Source organism: Triticum urartu, chromosome 3, assembly GCF_003073215.2.
Source record: "Triticum urartu cultivar G1812 chromosome 3, Tu2.1, whole genome shotgun sequence".
Lineage (NCBI taxonomy): Eukaryota > Viridiplantae > Streptophyta > Magnoliopsida > Poales > Poaceae > Triticum > Triticum urartu.
The window spans coordinates 28,218,052-28,225,246 of NC_053024.1; the positions used below are offsets into that span (position 1 = coordinate 28,218,052).

Sequence of the window (7,195 nt, forward strand, 5' to 3'; positions counted from 1 at the left end):
GGAACACATAAACCACTATCCATTGGCAATGCATTCCACCACTTTCAAATCTATCTTGGCATTTAAAAGCTAACAGTACAACAATATTATGCTCTTACACACCTTTTTATACAAAATATCATGAATGCTTTCTCAACAGCACTCATGACAATACACATAAAATCTACTATGAAGGGCATAACTAGAGTTGCAACTCAGATGTAATTTATAGCCCAAGGTAGCAGGTATACATATTGCACCAACATATTCAACTCTGTGTTTAAGTTGTAGCAGAAGTCTCCAGCATTGGATAGCACATGAACGAAAGGCATTTCTCATTCATGATTTAGCGCCAAATGTTAATATCCGCTCCCATGGGCTGGGTGTGCTGCAAAATATGAAACAAATTCTAATCAAATATTTGCAAAAACAATCAACATGCTTTATTCAAAAGGGAGCAAGATATAAAAAACCATTTAGCTGCCATGGCCAACCTGATTAATAGAACAATCTACAGATCTTGGACCTTTCTGGACACTGCTTCCTCTGCAAAGAAGGAAAAACCCTTAGCTGCAATCCCTGTTCAAGAATTCATCCGATTAACCAGTTTACTTGCCGATTAATCCCTACTCATAGGGTCACCGAGTAGCCAATAAACCGATAAATTGTCCGATTAGTTGATTAAATGGCTGATTAACTTGTCGATTAGCCTATTAATCCCCTACTTGCCAGCCAACCGAGCAGCTACCAGTTAACGATTTCCTCAACAATGGATGCAATCTACGAAAACCTAATAAAATATATATTACTTACAATCTAATTTACCTTTTCCTTTAATTTTGTTCATGACCTCCTCCAAACCCCTCTTCAATCTCTTACCACTGCCCTTTGTGTTTGCATCCTCCGGTGGATGAATTTTGATGATGCTCGGCAATGTCGTTCCAATGAAGGATTCAAACTCTTGAACTTTATTCTGCTCGTGAAGTGGCACCGTCTGCCTCAAGTGCGCAAGAGTATCAGAAATAATTTTGTGAAAGTATTACATCTTGTCCTCACAATGTTTAGCTGTATGCAATGCCGAGCTGAACATCGAGCATGTTTCTGAGTACAGTTTCTTGATGGTAGGTGAAAGAGATGTAGATGACCCCTCTAGCTCATGTCCATTAGCATCACAAGAAAGATGTCATGCAGCCATTTTAGACCACCTATGCAACACATATTGGCTAAGAATTTCATTACACCGATCATTTTTTAAAACAACAATGATGTGAGAGCACATGATGCCCAATGATTCAAACATTCGGCAAGTACATTGTGCAGCCTTCGTACTAGTGTTGTAGCAGACTACTCTTATCCTGCCGCTAAGGTTAGCAATGCTCATGGTTTGGACATCGCCAACCTGCTTAATAGTTTTTACATGACGACGATCCCTAGCAGCAACCACCTCACTTTGGAAAGAAACAAAAATGATGTGAGTGTACACATCTCTGCCATGAATGTCAATTCCCCAACAAGTTTCAAGTACTGGTAGGGTATGCATGCTAGAATTGTCCTCTTGCAGCTCTTTTTGCCGCTAGTCATTTGTTCTCATCGTAATTTCTTCTGTAATTCAGCTAGTCAGTTGTTTGGGTTCTTCACAGAGGATCAGACTAAGTTGTTCCAGGGGCAGCCTGATATAAGTAGTACTAAAAGTGAGATCCAGTTTGGGTCACTAACTTTTTTGGTGCCAAGTTTACAGAAAGTATCAAATGCTATTACCACTAGTAGAAAAAGGGCCATTTGTCCTGGTTCTAGAGGGCCTTTAGTCCCGGTTCCAAGGGTCGTTACTAAAGCCTCCCTCCTTTAGTCCCGGTTCTTACACGAACCGGGACTAATGGCCGTCCACGTGGCCGCTGTCTGGAGCTCCACCTTTAGTCCTGGTTGGTAACACCAACCGGGACTAAAGTTAAATTTACAAAAAATCTGTCATCAATTTTTTTTTTAAATTCAATTTTCAAATTTCTAAATTATTTTCCAATTTAATCTCTAATCACCCCTCATCACTGCTCAATTTAACCTCTAATCTCCCCTCATCATTCCAAATCATCTAACTTCCCAGCCGGTCACCCATCCTCTCACTACTCCAGCCTGAGCACGCTTAACTTCCAGGTTCTATTCCTCCTTGTTTCCAAGTCTGCATTTGTTGTTTTCCTAACAATTGTAAGATGTCAATCCTATTAACCCCCGGGAGTTTAGCTTGAGCATGAAGTCACACGTTCCACTGTTTGAGTTTGAAACTATTATCCAAAAATAATAATTATTTAGTAACACTAATATTTCTTAAATAAGTAGTTTGACCATTGTTTGACCATGGTTTGACCAGATTTGACCAAAATTCAAAAAATTGAAATAATTATTTAGTAACACTAATATTCTTGAATAATTATGTAGTAACACTAATATTTCTTGAATAAATAGTTTGACCAGATTTGACCAAAATTCTAAAAACTGTAATTATTATTTAGTAACACTAATATTCTTGAAAGATTATTTAGTAACACTAATACTTCTTGAACCATAGTTTGACCAGATTTAACCAAAATTAAAAAAAAACTGAAATTTGAGCATAACTTTTTTCCTTTTAGAATTTGAGGATTCTAAAAATTTGCAAATAGGCCATAGGCCGTCAAATTCGGATGCGGATTTTCGTACTCAACATTTTGATATATTATACGGTTTTCTTCAACATCGTATGCAAAAGTTATAGCTGTTTTACTTTTTATGACACTTTTTTGCAAAACATGTCCAAATTTAAGTTTTTTAGTTTTCCTAACTAGTAGATGTAGTAATATAACTACATATCGAAGGATTTTATTTTTTGAAGTTTTTATCACGAACTGGGACTAAAGGGCATTAATCTTTAGTCCTGGTTTGAGATACGAACCCGGTTCGTGTCTCAAATCGGGACTAAAGGGCTCATTTGAACCAGGACTAATGCCCTTAGCCGCGCGAACCGGGACCAATGCTCACATTAGTCCCGGTTCGTGACTGAACCGGGACTAATGGGCTTATTTGGCCCGAACGAAAGTCATGTTTTCTACTAGTGTACTAAAGGCTATGTTCATCATCCAAAACCAACATATGGCCATACAAAGGATCTTGCTTGCAGCAATAAAAAGGGAACTGTAACATGTAGCTTACCAAATGCCGAGCCAGTGTTGTTCAATAGATTTCCTGCTGTTATTCTCAGGAATACTAGTGTGAAGCTTCTGTTCCTTTAGCTGTGCTGTCAGCAATTTAGAGGAGACTAAAGAACCGGCTCCTTCAGTTGGCCCTGTGGAAAATGCAAACACTGAAGTGGCTACAGCCTACATCTCATGAAATCAACATAAAGGGGCCATGGATCAGGCAAGTATGAAAGCGAAGGTCCCCTTGATCATGGTCTTCAATCCTCAGAACCAGGCGTGGAAGCCTGTGAACAGTTTCAAGGATTTGTACAAGGATCAGTGGTACATTGCCGGGCTGCCACATCCAGGTACGTAAGATACCATGTAAACTCTTGATGCAAGGAAAGTTTTGTAGCTTTCAGCTTTTTGCATCTTGGCTGTGTAAAACTGTTTGATGAAAGGTAGTGTTTGTATGCACTTGCAATGCGAAATTATATTCACTTTTTCATTCTGAAAAAATACCAACGAAATGTAAGACACAGCCCAATATATGACTATGTGGTCGATTCTGTTGGATTAATTAGGACTAGTTGGCGCACCGTCAATAAAATAAGAACATGATAATGCTAATGTGATCAAACCTGATAAGCCAGTTAGTAAAAACTTCATTACTCTGTCTGGTGTTGTTAAAGGACTTCAGCAGTGTAAAGGAGCAGTGTAAAGGAAGGGATTGGTGCTTTATATATAAAGTGGGGCGAAAGCCTTTTTCGGTAATATGCAAACGGATGCACATGAAGTAATCGAACATTATTCTTCTATAGAAAATGATAATCATCCCTACATGATTTGTTAGTAGTATGGTGTACAAGCAAAATCTTAAAGTTGCGCAAAATATATACTGAAAATAATTTTTGAAAGTACAAAGGGCCCCGGATTCTGGTTTCGCCCCAGGCCCCTAAAATCTCAGGACCGGCCCTGCAACGAATGAACCAGGGTATTTATGTAAAACATTTATCCTTAAGATAGGGGAGAGCCCCCCACTCGCACTCCATTCTCCAGAAATTATATAATTATAGGAGGGGAGGTAAGGCAGGGGAGAGTAGCCTCACCCAAGACACAAACTCCAAGCAAAAAGTCTCAAAAACTATAAAACAAGAGGAAGAGATAGAAAAAGGTGTTAACTAATACTCCTTCCGTTCCTAAATATTTGTGTTTCTAGACATTTCAAATGACTACTACATATGGATGTATGTAGACATATTTTAGAGTGTAGATTTACTCATTTTGCTCCGTATGTAGTCGCTTGTTGAAATGCCTAGAAAGACAAGTATTTAGGAACGGAGGGAGTAGATTATAGAACTGACAGAATCAGAAATGAGATTGTGTAAACTATGTTTAATCCTGTGCCTAATGAAGGAGAAATCCTCTAGCCGCCGCCAGCCCCGCGACCGGTTCTCATGGCGTCCATGTGAGTTGTTCTCCACCTAGACGAAACAAGAGATATGCATGAACATAAGATCCGCCATGTGCATGTATCCATATGGTTTTTTCTGACAAATTTGAAACGTTCTTTTTGTGTGCGGTGTGAGGGATACAATGTGTCATCCTAGCTAGGTTCCTTCTAGGAGATTGCTCACATGTCTGAAATACAAACCACATGAAGGAAAAGGAGCTAATAGGTCAATGATGCCCAGCATGTAACCCATGAACTCACATGTAGAGATATACAACTAATGGGCATATGTTGTATGTTAGGTACCAGATGTCTCCCTCACGATCTATTGGATACAAGTTGTATTACAGGCAATCAAGCAGCAATGGAAGTACATGATTTGGGGAATCAGGAAGAACAGGAGGAAGAGGGCCAGAGGTAAGAGAAGGGAGCCGTCCGTGCCGTTTCGCCTGATCCTACGCAGATACCTCGTCCAGCGCTTGGATCCTGCTATTTGTAGTAGTTGGGGCTGTAGCTGCTCCGACGGCAAGGCAGCTGGGTCTAGCCCATAGCCGGCCAATGATAGCATGGATGCTGACATCCCCTCCTTCTTAACAACCGGCTTGCCCCCAAGCCGGTGCCGTTTCTCCGCTGATTTCATAGGAGTGTTTCCTTGTAAACACCAACCTGAGCATATGCATAGTGCAATAAGCAAGCCGAGAAATAGAGAAGGTACTTGCAAGCCTTGAACATTTGCAAAGTTCAATCCTCCTAGATCCCATTGCTCACAAGAAGAAAGTGCTGACAGAACTAACTTTACTGCACAATGTTCATTGCCTTGTACTCCCTCATATTTGAACGCCTTGGAGATGTTTTTTTTTCGAAAAGGGGGGACTCCCCGGCCTCTGCATCAGAACGATGCATACGGCCACATTTATAAATAAATAAAGTAGTTCAACAATGTCTTGCAGTCTGCAACAAAATGAGAAGCTGGCTCACAAAGAGCAACAAAAGCAAAAAAGGCCGAAAAGCCACAACCGCTGGCATAAGATAGATAGGTAAACTAATCGCCTATCCTATTACATGACCGCCAGCCAAACCGGTTGAAGATATCCCGCGCTACCATCTCCCACCGGAGAGATCCAGTAACCAAACGCTCCCTGGCCTCCGTCGGAGTGAGTAAGGACCACATACGGATTAGCACAGTAGCCTGGAATAAAACCTGCAAAAAATGAATAGTTGTTGTTCTGTTAAAAGCCAAATCATTTCTGCAGTTCCAAATTGCCCATAACAACGCACACGCTCCTACGCGAATTTGTCTAGCTGTTTCAGACTCTATCCCAACAAGCCACGTTCCAAATAACGACCTGACCGAATTCGGAGGAGTAATGTTAAAGGCAATTTGCACCGAGCACCACAATACCCTCGCCAACGGGCAATCAAAGAAGAGGTGCTTGATAGTTTCATCCGAATCACAGAAACTACACCTAGTAGAGCCTGTCCAGTTGCGCTTAACCAAATTATCTTTCGTTAAGATGACTTGTTTATGTACAAACCACATAAACACTTTGATTTTCAGAGGAACCTTAACTTTCCAAACATGTTTGGAACTAGGAATAACACTAGAATTGATGACATCAATGTACATCGACTTGACTGTGAATTCCCCAGATCTAGTAAGCTTCCAACACAACTGATCGGGCTGATGAGTAAGCTGAACCTCCATCAGTCTACTCACTAGATGAAGCCAAGCTTCCCACCGGTCTCCAACAAGCACCCTCCTAAACTGAATATTAAGGGGAGTGGGCTGCAAACTCGTTGCAACCAGAGCATCGCGTCGCTGCACAATACGATATAGCAACGGATACTGAAGCGCCAACGGCGTTTCCCCCAGCCAAGAATCCTCCCAGAAGCGAGTGTTATTGCCATCACCAACAATAAACTTTGTTCTATTAAAGAAAGTAGTTTTGACTCTCATTAGCCCTTTCCAGAACGGCGAATCAGTCGGTCTGACTATCACCTGCGACAAAGTCTTTGAGTGCAGATACTTGTTACACAGAATCTGCGCCCAAGTTGCTTCAGTCTCAGCTGCTAACTTATATAGCCACTTACTGAGAAGGCATCTGTTCTTGACCTCAAGATTCTCAACACCAAGACCCCCTTGGTCTTTGGGTCGGCAGATGACATCCCATTTGGCTAAACGGTACTTCTCTTTAGTTCATCACTCTGCCAGAAGAAACGGGACCGATAGAAGTCCAGCCTTTTCCTAATTCCAACTGGTACTTCAAAAAAGGAAAAAAAGGAACATAGGCAGACTCGTGAGCACCGAATTAATGAGAATCAACCGGCCTCCATACGACATGAGTTTGCCCTTCCAGCAGCTCAGTTTCTTCTCAAACCAATCCTCGATACACTTCCATTTGCTGTTTGTCAACTTACGATGATGAATAGGGATACCTAGGTAAGTGAACGGAAGTGCTCCCAATTCGCAACCAAACAATTGCTTATATGCATCTTGTTCCTCTTTGGCTCTCCCAAAACAGAACAACTCACTTTTATGGAAGTTAATCTTCAGACCGGTCAATTGCTTGAAAAGGCACAACACCAGCTTCATATTTCTCGCATTTGCCAAGTCATG

General features: G+C 41.1%; 1 long non-coding RNA gene across 2 annotated transcripts; it reads right to left on the reverse strand.

Moving 5' to 3' along the window:
* Positions 1–42: 42 nt before the first annotated feature.
* LOC125547783 lies at positions 43–3,667 on the reverse strand. 2 transcript variants are annotated; one of them, XR_007300770.1, is made up of 4 exons: positions 3,160–3,667; positions 805–1,649; positions 474–558; positions 43–367 (listed from the first exon to the last, which is right to left on the reverse strand). It is a non-coding gene; the product is annotated as an uncharacterized LOC125547783 (long non-coding RNA). The 2 variants fall into 2 exon arrangements; XR_007300771.1 differs by having other exon boundaries at positions 805–973; positions 3,160–3,653.
* Between the last annotated feature and the right edge of the window lie 3,528 nt (positions 3,668–7,195).